At 52.8% G+C, this 14,265-nt stretch overlaps 1 protein-coding gene across 5 annotated transcripts in view; it reads right to left on the reverse strand.

The window, feature by feature from the left end:
* The window catches only part of GTF2IRD1 (GTF2I repeat domain containing 1), a 150,608-nt gene that overhangs the window by 123,494 nt on the left and 12,849 nt on the right, over nucleotides 1-14,265 (reverse strand). The gene's annotated exons all lie outside the window — the stretch shown is intronic.

Below are 14,265 nucleotides of genomic sequence, written 5' to 3' on the forward strand. Positions count from 1 at the left end.
ATTTCTCTCGTGTCCCCCAGGGTGGGCATGGAGGGACTCCCCCACCGCCAGCAGTATGCGGGGGTCCAGGCCGCCCCATGCCTGCTCTACCAGGAGGGGAGGCCAGGATCTGCCAGGCAGACGGCTCCGCGGTTCAGGTTTCCACCCTTGTTATTTAAAGCCTGGGCCTGGCTCCTGGCAGGCGGGCAGGGGCGGCCGCCTGCCTGCGTGACCAGGATGAGAAATCGCAGTCCTGACGCGGGCCTGCGTGCCTATGGCAACTGGCGTCGTGGCCTTGGAGACTAATCTCCGGGCTGTCAGCCGGCAGGGACTCTCCAGCAGGGCCATGGCTCCCTGCAAAGGCCCTTGGCTGGGGGATCGGACAAGGCTCTCTTCCAGTGGAGGAGGGGGCGCCTGGCCAGGCTCACAGATCCACATGTTCCCACGGCCACAGCCTCCGTCACACACACACGTGGGGACAATCACACGGGTGGGGACACAGCCACCGGCTCACAGGCACCCATACGCTCTCACACTGTGTCCCACACCGCACAGGGCCCAACAGCAGGTGCTCCTGCCCTTGAAGGATTCCCAGGCTGGCAGGGAAAATGACCAAAAAAATAGACTACTGGGGAAAAAAAAAAAGATTAAAACACAGGGCAAGGATTTGAGCTGAGTGATGGTTACATGAGTATACAAGTCGGGGGAAAATTCATCACGGGGGATGCTTAAGATTTATGTACTTGGGCCGGGCGCGATGGCTCACGACTGTAATCCCAGCACTTTGGGAGGCCGAGGGGGGCAGATCACTTGAGGTCAGGAGTTTGAGACCAGCCTGGCCAACATGGCAAAACCCCGTCTCTACTAAAAATACAAAAATTAGCCGGGCGTGGTGGCACGCGCCTATAAGCCACTCAGGAGGCTGAGACAGGAGAACTGTTTGAACCCAGGATGGGGACATTGCAGTGAGCCAAGATCGCGCCACTCCAGCCTGGATGACAGAGCAGGACTCTGTCTCCAAAAAAAAAAAAAAAGATTCATGTACTCATGTACTTTACTGGAAGTAAATTATGCTTCAGTGAAAGATAAAAATAAGTGGCATGGAAGAAGCCCAGGACAGCGGGTGAGGCAGTTAGGGTGGGGCTTCCTGGAGGAGGTGACACCTGAGCTGCTGGGAGCCTCCCAGGGGAGTTGCGTTTGCAGGTGAGGAGGGGACACGGGCACTGTGCCCAGGCCCAGCTCTTCTATAAGGGAGGCGCCTTCCCTGCCCTGCCGCAGCACCCACCTCCCCTAGAAATAAATGCTGAATAAATAAAGACCTGTTTGAAGGAGTGCCAAATTACTGGCTGCCCAGGAAACCCAACCGCCAGCCTGGGCCGCCCACGTGTCCTGGTCGGGCCTGAGCGGGGCCAGAGGCTGTGGGAGTGGGTGGGTGGGTGGGGAACCAATCCAGCTCTGCATGGCTGGAGTGTGCAGGGCAGGGCAGGAAGTGGTGGGCAGAGACCAGCGTGGCCATTGGGGTGAGGCCAAGGACCTCGGAAGGTCAGCCTCACTGCAGGGTGTGGGGCAGGGGTGAGACGTGGGCATCGTGGGGGATCCCAGGAAGATACGGCAGAGGAACTGTCGGGTCATGCTCAGAGCCAGGGAGCCACGAGTTGCCAAGTCTCTGTGACAGCCCAGGCCAGAGACAGCTGGGCATGAAGCAGACAGCAGCAGGGGATGGAGGACAGGGCAGAGCTTTGGGATCAGGAGCTGGCGAAGGGAGGTTCCCAAGGGAGGCACCTGGAATGACCACCAGGTTTCTGATCCCAGGAGTTTGAGACCAGCCTGGGCAACATAGTGAGACCCCATCTCTACAATTTTTTTTTTTTTTAATTAGCCTAGTGTGGTAGCATGTGCCTGTAGTCCCAGTTACTCCAGAGGCTGGGGTGGGAGGGTTGCTTGGGCCCAGGAGGCAGAGGTTGCAATGAGCCATGATCACGCTACTGTACTCCAGCCTGGACAATACAGCAAGACCCTATCTCAAAAAAAAAAAAAAGGTGGGGCTGGTGGCTCATGCCTATAATCCCGCACTTTGGGAGGCTGAGGCGGGTGGATCACTTGAGCCCAGGAGTTTGAGACCAGCCTGGTCAACATGGTGAAACCCCATCTCTACTAAAAACATAAAAATTAGCTGGGCATGGTGGCATGTGCCTGTAATCCCAGCTACTCAGGAGGATAAGGTGGAGGATCGCTTGAGCCCAAGAGTTCTAGGCTACAGTGAGCTATGATCGCACCACTGCACTCCAGCCTGGGTGACAGAGTGAGACCCTGTCTCTAAACGCACACACACACCCAGTGCTCAAACTTTCCTGGCCCCACTGAGCAAAAGGGTGACGGTAATTCTACTGCTCTCAGCTCTGTGAGAGCCCCACGTGAGAATGCGTGAATAGGGCCTGGCGCTGGGCCTGGGGACGCCAAGTGCCCACTCACTTAACAGCAGTGATGACGGGGACGATTGCTCACGCTGACATCACCCGCCGAACTGCTGTCTACCCCTGACATCAGGTCCCCTGCTGCTCGCAGTATATCTCTGTCCCTCCACGCATGGGGCGGTTGGGGAGTGCTGGGTGGGAAATGCAGGCTTGGCACCCAGCTAGGGGTCAGGGAACCCGGGCATTTTGTGCCCCCAGTTCTGGCTGAGCCTCGGCCGCTTATCTGAGCTCATGTGCATGGTGCAGAAGTATTTATTTGTTCTCAGGCAGGCATCTGAAAAGCGTGGGGGCTGGGTGTCAGGAGATGGTGGGAGGAAACCAGCTCCGGGGCGGTGCCAACCCCTGGGGCCAGGCAGCGCAGGGGGGGGCCCTGGGATTCTGTCTCCCAAGAACCCTTCGCTTGCCAGACATAAACATGCCTTCTCAGAACAACACGGATGAGGAACATCAGGCCTTTTCTTGTCGGGAAAAGGCTGGACGGAAAAAAGCCCATTACTCGTGGGTGATCTAATCCTGGGGCGCTGGCTCACGGGGCCCCCAGCCCTGCCTGCCTGGGCCGGCTCACTCCCCGACCTCTACTCACCCATGCCCCTGCAACCACTGAGCCAACAGGGGTGAAGACAGGTGTCCCAGGGAAGGCTATGCCCTGCAGTGGGTGGGGGAACAGCCCACCTGCTATGTAAAACCTCAGCATTGGCACTGCCCCTCCCTGGGCCTCAGTTTCTCCATCTGTCAGTGGAGAATCTGGGCTAGAAGTTGTCCGAGGGCCTTGCCATCCTTAGCCCCAGATGGAAGGATCACCATGTCTCCTCCCTCCCCTGGCATCTGGCCTCCCCACCTGCCCTGACCTACTCCAAAGCATTCATTATAGTCACCCCATTCCAGTCACCCAGCCCTGCCCCACCCTGTCCCACCCCAAATGCCCTCTGGCCCTCCCCATGCCTCTTTTTTTTTTAGAGACAAAAAAACAAAACTCTGTTGCCCAGGCTGGAGTGCCGTGGTGCGATCTTAGCTCACTGCAACCTCCGTCTCTCAGGTTCAAGTGATTCTCCTGCCTCAGCCTCTTGAGTAGCTGGGATTACAGGTGTGCACCGGCATGCCTGGCTAATTTTTGTATTTTTAGTAGAGATGGAGTTTCACCATGTTGGCCAGGCTGGTCTCAAACTCCTGGCCTCAAGTGATCCTCCCTCAGCCTCCCAAAGTGCTGGGATTACAGGGGCGATCCACCACGCCCAGCCCCGTTCTTGCTTTAAACACTTGGATGCCACATCTTCCAGAGCCCTTTCATCTTCTAGTCCCCATTCCAGAGGCTTCCCCATTTCCAGTCTTGGGCCTGCCCACATCCCCAGCCCTTGTTCTCGTCTTTTAGATGCTGTGGGACGCTGACTAAATGCTCATTTTCACCACACCTGTTAGGACCCAGACCCTGAACGGGGGTGAATCAGGCCCACTCCTTGCCCCCGAGCTCCTGGGTGAGGAAAGAGAAGCTGAAGTTTATAAACGGTGACCAAAGATCATCAGCTCCTCATGTGGGGAGTGACCAGGCGTGGGCACATCCAGGATGGATGGCTGGCATTGGCCCATGAGCACTGGCCCCAAAGGCTGGGTGGCCGTTCAGTGGGGAAGACTGGGGCCAGGGTCAGCTTGGGCAAAGGCTGGAGGCAGGAGAATATGGTGGGGAACCGATGAAATCTGGGAGGCTCAGAGGCAGGCACATCACTTAAGGTCAGGAGTTTGAGATCAGCCTGGCCAACACAGTGAAACCCCGTCTCTACTAAAAATACAAAAATTAGCCGAGCGTGGTGGCGTGCACCTCTAATCCCAGCTACTCGGGAGGCTGAGGCAGGAGAATCGCTTGAACCTGGGAGGCAGAGGTTGCAGTGAGCCAAGATCGCGCCACTGCACTCCAGCCAGGGCGACAGAGCGTCTCAAAAAAAAAAAAAAAAAAAAAAAAAAAGGGAGGTTCAGAAGGCTTCCAAGCGGGCGTGGAAGAGGCAGATATCCACCAGGAACTTGGGCTTGCCAGGCCAGGCTGGGCTGAGCCATGATTTAGTAATAAAAATAACAACTAGCTGCCATCAGCCCCTTCTCTGGGGCTTGGGCGGGACCCACCAGGCACCACCAGCCCACACCTACGCCATCCCATTTTACAGACAGGAGTCCAGAGCATCGGGATTAGTTGACTTGTAAGTGTCCACACCGTCCAACTGCAAAATAGCCACACCCCCATCCCTCACCACCACCACACATTGGAGAAGAGGCTGTTTTGTACAGGTGTCTATCCGTTATTGGGTATCTGGACCACACCTACCACCTCCACGCACACAGACATCTCGGCAGATGCTCATCAGTGGGCGCCGCCAGCCCATTCATTCATTCCACAAACACCAAAGCACCCACTGCAGGCCCAATGTGTACTCCAGATCAGGAATGTCACCAGACAGGCAGGATCGGGCCGCACAGTCCAGGAAGTCCCCCGTCACCCCGGCGGGTGACTGCGCATCAGACGGGTGGCTCACGTTAACGGCCTGGTCCCCGAGGAATGGCACCCCTTGTTTTGTAGCTGGGTGTGCGCATGCACACACATCCGGCCCTTTCTCTGAACGCCTGCATTACTTCCACCTCTGCCCTCACCTGTCAGAAAAGCCTGGCCACCTTCATCCAACCTGGGCTTGCCCGAGCCTCTGGCCAGGTGGTGCAATTTCATGAAGCGGCCCCTCCCCTTCCAAAACCCAGGGACAGAGCAACTTGGAGGTGTCCAGCCTGGGCCACACTCTCCCCTCCCTAGGGTACAGCAACAGATGGCAGGGCAGCCCCTCACCAAAACCCTGTAGTCTCAGGAACCCACATGGGGCCAGGCCCCAGGAGGTCTGGGTCTAGTGGAGGCTCAGCCTCGAGTGGCTGTGTGATGCTGGAGAACTTCCTTCCCCTCTCTGGGCCCCAGAACCCTCCAATGAAGACATAATAACACCCTGTCCCTTCCTCACAAAGTAGAGGTGGGAGGTGAGAGTCAGGCCCAATGGACAGGGGTTGAGGATCATTTTTCTTTTCTTTCTTTTTTTAAGAGACAGGGTCTCTTGCTCTGTCACCTAGCCTATGATTGCAGTGGTGTGATCATAGCTCACTGCAGCCTCCAACTCCTGGGTTCAAATGATCCTCCTGCCTCAGACTCCCAAGTAGCTGGGACTAAAGGTGTGTGCCATCACGTCCAGCTACTTATTTTATTTTTTGTAGAGATGGAGTCTTGCTATGTTGCCCTGGCTGGTCTCAAACTCTTGGCCTCAAGTGATCTTCCCAACTCCTTCCTGAGTATCTGGGACTACAGGCACACATCACCATATCTGGCTAATTTTAATTTTTTTTTTTTTTGTAGAGATGGAGTCTTGCTATGTTGCCCAGGCTGGTCTCAAACTCCTGGACTCAAGCAGTCTTCCTGCCTCAACCTCCCAAAGTGTTGGGATTACAGGCCCAAGCCACTGCTCCCGGCCAGATCCCTTTCCCTCAAAACCCTACCTGGGCCTCAGGGCTAGCTGGGCCTGGGATGACATTTCCAAGAAACCACAGTTACGTTGCAGCCATCAGTGGCAGAAGCTGTGCTGCTGATGGGCACCTTGCAACCCCCCTCAGCAATCCTACAAACACAACAGTACTCTCCCCATTTTACGGATGAGGACATAGAGGTTCAGAAAGGCTGAGCAACTCGCCCAAGGTCACACAGCACAAAGAGTCAGGGGCCAGCTTCAAAGTGAAGTCTGCTGGGATCTGGAGTAAACATGGCCCTGCGCCCCTACAATGTCCCCTGCACAGCCCCCCAGGCATGGCTGTCAACCCCACAATCCAGTCCCACTGTCCAGATCAGTGATTCGCACACAAATATTTGCACCATGGCGGAGTGCTCTCCCACCGGCTCATTATTTATTCCAAACACATCTTTTCTGCCTGCCCTGCTAGAGGCAGAGGGGTTTCCCCACCAGGGGGGCTACGGTGAGACCTGAGGTGGGCTTCCTGCAGGCATTGTGGGTCCTGAAAACCAGAGGGACCGCATAGGTATGAAAATATCGTTTTCTTTTGAGACAGAGTCTCACTTCATTGCCCAGGCTGGAATGCAGTGGCACGATCTCGGCTCACTGGTTGAACTCACCTCCCGGGTTCAAGCAATTCTCCTGCCTCAGCCTCCCAAGTAGCTAGGATTACAGGCGCCCACCAGCATGCCCAGCTAATTTTTTTTTTTTTTGTATTTTTAGTAGAGACGGGGTTTCGCCATGTTGGCCAGCCTGGTCTCGAACTCCTGACCTCAGGTGATCCACCCGCCTTGGCCTCCCAAAGTGCTGGGATTACAGGCATGAGCCACCACGCCCGGCCTTAATTTTTGTATTTTTAGCAGAGACGGGGTTTCATCAAGTTGGTCAGGCTGGTCTTGAACTCCTGACAGGTGATCCACCCAGCTCGGCCTCCCAAAATGCTGGGATTACAGGCATGAGCCACTGCGCCCAGCTGAAGATATCGTTTTCTGAGGCAAAATTGTCCTGTGCTACCAAGTTCACGGGCTGTCCGGGATGGTGGGTGGGTTATGGACGGTTCCTGGAAATGGGCAGGCTCACCACCCAGACCCCAGACTCCAAGAGGTTCAGTCTGCCTCCCCTCATCTGCAGGAGTGGGCACTAAACCAAGAAAACAGGAGCAATGAGTCACGGGTTCACAGCCAATAAGAATCCCTAAAGCCGTGAGCAGTGGCTCATGCCTGTAATCCCAACATTTTGGGAGGCCAAAGTGAGAGGATTACTTGAAGCCAGGAGTTTGAGGCTGCAGTGAGCTATGACTGTTTCACTGTACTCCAGCTTGGGTGATAGAGGAAGACCCTATCTCAAAAAAAAAAAAAAAAAGGCCTGAGCTGCCACCATGCAACCTCCACGCCCATGCTCACAGAAGTTTCCAGAGCTCTTGGCAGCCCCAAGCTGGTGGACACAGCAATACCAGAATAAACCGGCGGGGGGGACTATGTCCCTGAGACTGGGTTCCTCCCTTGGGAAGGGACACCGGCCAAGATCTCTCCCCTGCCCCCACCAGGTTCTCCTGGGGTCCTTCCCTTAGGAAGCTCTTCTGGTTGTCATCCCAACCAGGCTGACCCCAATTCTGCATTTGCTGGGATCTACCTGAACACATCGCGAGGCTTGGGGGTTACTTCAGGTGACGTCAGGAGCTCCAAAGAGCAGAAACCAGTGCTCCATTCTCCTGTCTGTCCCTGGGGGGCCATCAACCATTCTCACAGCTCCCCACAATCAACCACTTGCCAGTCTTCACTGCACTCTCTCCTCTCCTCCGCTGCGGTGCTGCAGATGCTCTGACCACTCTCCCTTCCCTACCCACCTCTGCCCTGTCCAGGGTACGCTGCTGCAAAGCCTCTCACCGGCTGTGGGGCCAGCATGGGCCTGTCCAGCCTCCCGAACCAGGAGCAGGAGACGAGGGAGGCTCCAGAGGCATCTGCAGGAGGGCAAGGAGGCCTAGACCAAGAGTCATGGATGTGGATTGATTGATTGATTATTTATTTATTTATTTAGAGACAGATTTTCGCTCTTGTTGCCCAGCCTGGAGGGCAGTGGTGAGATCTCAGCTCACTGCAATCTCCGCCTCCCGGGTTCAAGCAGTTCTCATGTCTCAGCCTCACAAGTAGCTGGGATTACAGGCACCCCCCGCCATGCCTGGCTAAATTTTTTTTTGTATTTTTAATAGAGATGGGGTTTCACCACGTTGCCCAGGCTGTTCTCGAACTCCTGACCTCAAGTGGTCCTCCTGCCTCGGCCTCCCAAAGTGCTGGGATTACAGGCGTGAGCCACTGCGCCTGGCCAGGTGTGGTTTTAGATCTTGATCCTCATAACTCTAGAACCTTAGTCAAGTGTCTTCCCAGCCCTGGGCCTCAGTTTCCCCATCCGAAATAGAGAAGAGGCCAGTATATTCTGAGGTTCCTTCCAGGTCTAACATTTTTTTTTTTTTTTGAGACGGAGTCTCTCTCTGTTGCCCAGGCTGGAGTGCAGTGGCGTGATCTCTGCTCACTGCAAGCCCCGCCTCCCAGGTTCGTGCCATTCTCCTGCCTCAGCCCCCCAAGTAGCTGGGACTACAGGCCCCTGGCACCACATCCAGCTAATTTTTTGTATTTTTAGTAGAGACGGGGTTTCACCGTGTTAGCCAGGATGGTCTCAATCTCCTGACCTCAAGTGATCCGCCTGCCTCGGCCTCCCAAAGTGCTGGGATTACAGGCGTGAGCCACTGCGCCCGGCCCAGTTCTAACATTCTATGGCTCCCTCCATCCAAGAGGCTCGGGAAACCCCAAGAGGGGTTAGGATGCCCAAGGAAGGGGAAAGAGGGGGGCCGCACTGCAGCACCTGGCCTCGGCCCTACGCACAAGTCAGGTTGGCCAACTTGACAGACCAAAACTCACTATCCGTAGAAGGGATGGTGGCACCAACTAGAACAAATGAGATGGTGAACTCCAAATGGAGTTACTCTGGAAAGGCCAGTTCCAGTCCAGGCCCCTTTTTACCTGGAGTGTAATATACATGCAACAAATTCATTCTTTCTGACATACAGTTCTATGAGTTTTCTGTTTTGTTTGTTTGTTTGTTGTTGAGACAGAGTCTCACTCTGTCGCCCAGGCTGGAGTGCAGTGGCGCGATCTCGGCTCACTGCAGACTCCGCCTCTTGGGTTCAAGCAATTCTCCTGCCTCAGCCTCCTGAGCAGCTGGGATTACAGGCACCTGCCACCAAGCCTGGCTAATTTTTGTAAATTTAGTAGAGACGGTGTTTCACCACATTGGCCAGGATGGTCTCAATCTCCTGACCTCATGATCTGCCCGCCTTGGCCTCCCAAAGTGTTGGGATTACAGATGTCAGCCACCGCACCCGGCCTTTTTTTTTTTTTTTTTTTTTTTTTTTTTTAAATATTTCAAAAAAATAAGAGACAGGGGTCTTGCTATGTTATCCAGGCAACACAGTTTGGTCTCAAACTTCTGGGCTCAAACCACCCTCACACCTCAGCCTCCTGAGTAGCTGGGAATACAAGTGCAAGCCACGGTGCCTGGCTAATTTTTAAATATTTTTGTAGAGATGGGGTCTCGCTCTGTCACCCAGGCTAGAGTGCAGTGGCACAATTATAGCTCACCGCAGGCTTGAACTCCCAGCCTCAAGCAATTCTCCTGGCTCAGCCTCCCGAGTAGCTGGAACTACAGCCGTGTGCCACCACACTCGGCTAATTTTTTTTTTTTTGCTGTCTAAGCTGGTCTCAGATTCCTGACCTCAAGCAATCCTCCTGCCTCAGTCTTCCAAAGTGCTGGGATTACAGGCATGAGCCACTGCCTCTGGCCATATTTCTATGGCCAGAGTTTTCTATGAGTTTTCACAAATGCATACAGTCAGGTGACTGCCACTGTAATCAAAACGCATTTCAGTTCCATCTCCCCAAAAACTCTCCCACTCCCAGGCAAACCCTGTCCCTAATCTTGCATTTTCCAGAACATCATATGACTAGAACCGGAGGCCTGGCACGGTGGCTCACACCTGTAATCCCAGCACTTTGGGAGTCCGAGGCGGGCGGATCACCTGAGGTCAGGAGTTCAAGACCAGCCTGGCCAGCATGGCGAAATCCCATCTCTACTAAAAATACAAAAAAAAATTAACCAGGTGTGGTGGCACACCTGTCGTCCCAGCTACTTGGGAGGCTGAAGCAGGAGAATTGCTTGAACCTGGGAGGCGGAGGTTGCAGTGAGCCGAGATCGCACCATTGCACTCCAGCCTGGGCAACAGAGCAAGGCTCCGTCTCAAAAAAAAAAAAAAAAAAAAAAAAAACCCACATAAGAACAGAACCAGGTTGGAAGTGGCCTTTCCAGTCTGCTTCCTTTCCTTAGCACAATGCTTGTGAGGTTTCCCCGTGGTGGTGTGGTAGCCATCATTCATCCTTTTTCACTGCTGACTAATACTCCACAGTATGGATGTTCCAGTTTGTTTATTCACTGGGCAGTTGGACATCTGAATTGTTTCCAGTTTGGGGCAATTATGAATAAAGCCACTATACATATTCCTCTTTAGGTTTTTATGTGAATTTGAGCTTTCATTTCTCATAGGTAAATACCTAGTCATATGGCAGGTGAAGGCTTAACGTTATAAAGAAGCTGTCAAAAACCCAGAGAGACAACCATTAGCAATTACCAGGGGCTGGAGTGGGGGGTGCTGGGGAATGGAGAGACTGCTAATGAGGTAACAGGCTTCTTTTCAGAGTGATGAAAATGATCGGAATTAGATGGTGGCGATGGTCACACAACTTCATGAAGATACTAAAAATATTGCACAGCGTATTTCAAAATGGTGAATTTGGCCATGTGTGGTAGCTTATGCTTATATATCTCAGCACTTTGAGAGGCTGAGGTGGGTGGACTGCTTGAGTCCAGGAGTTCAAGACCAGCCTGGGCAACACAGCTACAAGAGATACAAAAATTAGCCAGGCATGGTGGCACACACCTGTAGTCCCAGCTACTCAGGAGGCTGAGGCAGGAGAATAGCTGGAGGGTGGGAAATGGAGGTTGCAGTGAGCCATGACTGCAGCACTGCCACTCCAGCCTGGCCAACAGAGCAGGACCCTGTCTCTAAAAACACTAAATAAATAAAATGGTGAATTTTATGGTATAATGATATCATAATAAAGAATACGATAATTTTTATATTTTTTTGGTAGAGACAGGGCCTTGCTAATACATATGCCCTGTCTCTACCAAAAAAATATTTAAAAATTAGTCAAGGATGGTGGCTTGGTGCCTGCAGTCCCAGCTACTTGGGAGGCTGAGGCAGGAGGATCCTGTGAACCCAGGAGTTTGAGGCTGCAGTGAGCCATGATCCCATCAAAGCACTTCAGCCTGGGTGACAGAGCAAGACCCTGTCTCAGAAAAAAAAAAAAGGAGAAACGCCCCAAATGTCCATAACTCATGAACAGATAAATATGATATATCCATTAAATGGAATATTATTTGGCCATAAAAAGAAAGGCACATTAACTCACACTACAACGTGGATGAACCTTGAACACATTATACTCACTGAGAAAAGGCCAGACTCAATAGACCACATATTACATGATCCCATCTACAAGAAACGTCCAGGATAGGCAAATCTACAGAGATGGAAAGTAAATTAGTGGTTGCCAGGGGATGGGGGAGGAGGGAATGAGGGCTGACTGCTTAATGGGGGGAGATTCTTAGGATGATAAAAATGCTCTGAAACTAGACAGTGATGAATACTGCACAACTCCGTGAATATATTTTAAAAAAACACTGAATTATACACACTTTAAAGGAATAGTTTTAAAATAAACTTACAAAAAAAAAATCCAACATGGTAGAGAAGAATAGAATCAAGTCCCTGCAGACATCACTGAACCCCGAAACGCATCACCACGCTCCTACCCCAGCCTCCAAATACCTACTCACAAGTACCCATCCCAGCCTCCAAATACCTACTCATAAGTACCCATCCTATCCTCCAAATATCTTCCATATTTTCTTTCTTTTTTTGAGACAGAGTCTCGCTCTGTCACCCAGGCTGGAGTGCAGTGGTGCGATCTGCAAGCTCCACCTCCCGAGTTCACGCTATTCTCCTGCCTCAGCCTCCCGAGTAGCTGGGACTACAGGCACCCACCATGACACCCAGCTATTTTTTTTGTATTTTTAGTAGAGATGGGGTTTCACCGTGTTAGCCAGGATGGTCTCGATCTCCTGACCTCGTGATCCACCTGCCTCGGCCTCCCAAAGTGCTGGGATTACAGGCGTGAGCCACCGCGCCTGGCCCTTCCATATTTTCTTATGAGGAATAAATAAACTCCTCTTTGTTTAACTGTCAGGTTTAATATCTAAAGTCTGCCAGGCTATATATACATATATATATAGCTTTTTTTTTTTGGAGACAGAGTCTCGCTGCTCTGTCGCTAGGCTGGAGTACAGTGGCACAGTCTTGGCTCACTGCAACCTCCGCCTCCCAGGTTCAAGTGATTCTCCTGCCTCAGCCTCCTGAGTAGCTGGGATTACAGGCATGCACCACCACGCCCGGCTAATTTTTGTATTTTTAGTAGAGATGGGGTTTCACCATGTTGGCCAGGCTGGTCTTGAACTCCTGACCTCGTGATCTGCCCATCTCGGCCTCCCAATGTGCTGGGATTACAGGCGTGAGCCACTGTGGCCTGGCTGGTTTTTTTTCTTTCTTTCTTTCTTTTAAATTATTTTTATGTTTTATAGAGACAGGGTCTCACTACGTTGCCCAGGCTGGTCTCAAACTCGTAAGCTCAAGCAATCTGCCCATCTCGGCCTCCCAAAATGCTAAAATTACATGCCTGAGCCGCTGCACCTGACCTGGCTTAATATTTAGATATCTGCTATATTTACAGTTGGGTGTTTTATTACCTGTAGCCAAATGCAGCCCTAAATGACAGGGGACGGTCCCCTCTTTGCCACTAACCAGGACTCGGGGAGCTCTGTACACTGGGGAGTAAAGCTCCAGGCTGGCAGTCAGGATTCAGCAGAATGTCAAGTAATCAGGCCTCATCACCGCCGGTGGCCTCAGGAATGTCACATACACGTGCATATACACACCCATGCGTGCACACAAGCATGTGTGTCTAAATAGCCCAGAGGCAGATCACCTGAGGCCAGGAGTTCAAGACCAGTCTGGTCCAACATGGTGAAACCCCGTCTCTACTAAAAATACAAAAATTAGCCGGGAGCGGTGGCGGGCGCCTGTAATCCCAGCTACTCATGAGACTGAGGCAGGAGAATCGCTTGAAACCAGGAGTCAGAGGTTGCAGTGAGCCGAGATCATACCACTGCACTCCAGCCTGGGTGACAGAGCAAGACTCCGTCTCAACAACAAAACAAAATAAATAAATAAATAAATAGCCCAGAGGATTAACTGTTCTGGCACTCCACACTTGTGCTGTCTGCACACATCAGCTGCCTTTCCTGGAGGGAAACACCCCAAATTGGGCTGTACCCGGCTCAGAGAGACAAGCTGCCCCCACTGCCATAGCCACTGCCCTCCAGATGCCTCTGAACGCCACAGCCAGGCCGGCAGAAGCAGCTCTTGGGGTGGGGAGAGGAGCGCCAATGAGAGCTGGGATTGAAGGATGGAGGGGGGCCGGGCACGGGGGCTCACCCCTGTAATCCCAACACTTTGGGAGGCTGAGGCAGGTGGATCACTTGAGGTCAGGAGTTTGAGACCAGCCTGGCCAACATGATGAAACCCCATCTCTACTAAAAATACAAAAACTAGCCGAGTGTGTTGGCAGGTGCATGTAGTCCCAGCTACTGGGGAGGCTAAGGCAGAATTGCTTTAACCCAGGAGGCGGAGCCGAGATCACGCCACTGCACTCCAGTCTGGGCAATGGAGCGAGACCCTGTCTCCATAAAAAAAAAAAAAAAAAGAAAGAAAGAAAAAGGGTGGAGGAGGCCCCCACCCTTCATGGGCCCCCACCCCGAGCTCGCTTCTAATTCATTTGACAAGGTTGCACAGGATGCCCACTCCGCACCAGGCAGGGTGTTAAGAAGGGCAGGGATGTGGAGGACAACATGATGATGGGGCCGTGACCCACTGGAAGTCACACTCTGTCTGTGAAGGTGACAGACAAGCACAAGGGCAATTAGAATCTTGTTTGTGATGTGGGCTGTGGCTGGGGACACAGACAAGAGGCACCTAACGTGACCTGGAGAGGGAGATGAGGTCAGGGAAGCTTTGCAGCGAGAAGTGACATCCCAGCTGAGACCTGCAACGAGAAATCGGCCCA

Source organism: Nomascus leucogenys, chromosome 17 (assembly GCF_006542625.1).
Source record: "Nomascus leucogenys isolate Asia chromosome 17, Asia_NLE_v1, whole genome shotgun sequence".
NCBI lineage: Eukaryota > Metazoa > Chordata > Mammalia > Primates > Hylobatidae > Nomascus > Nomascus leucogenys.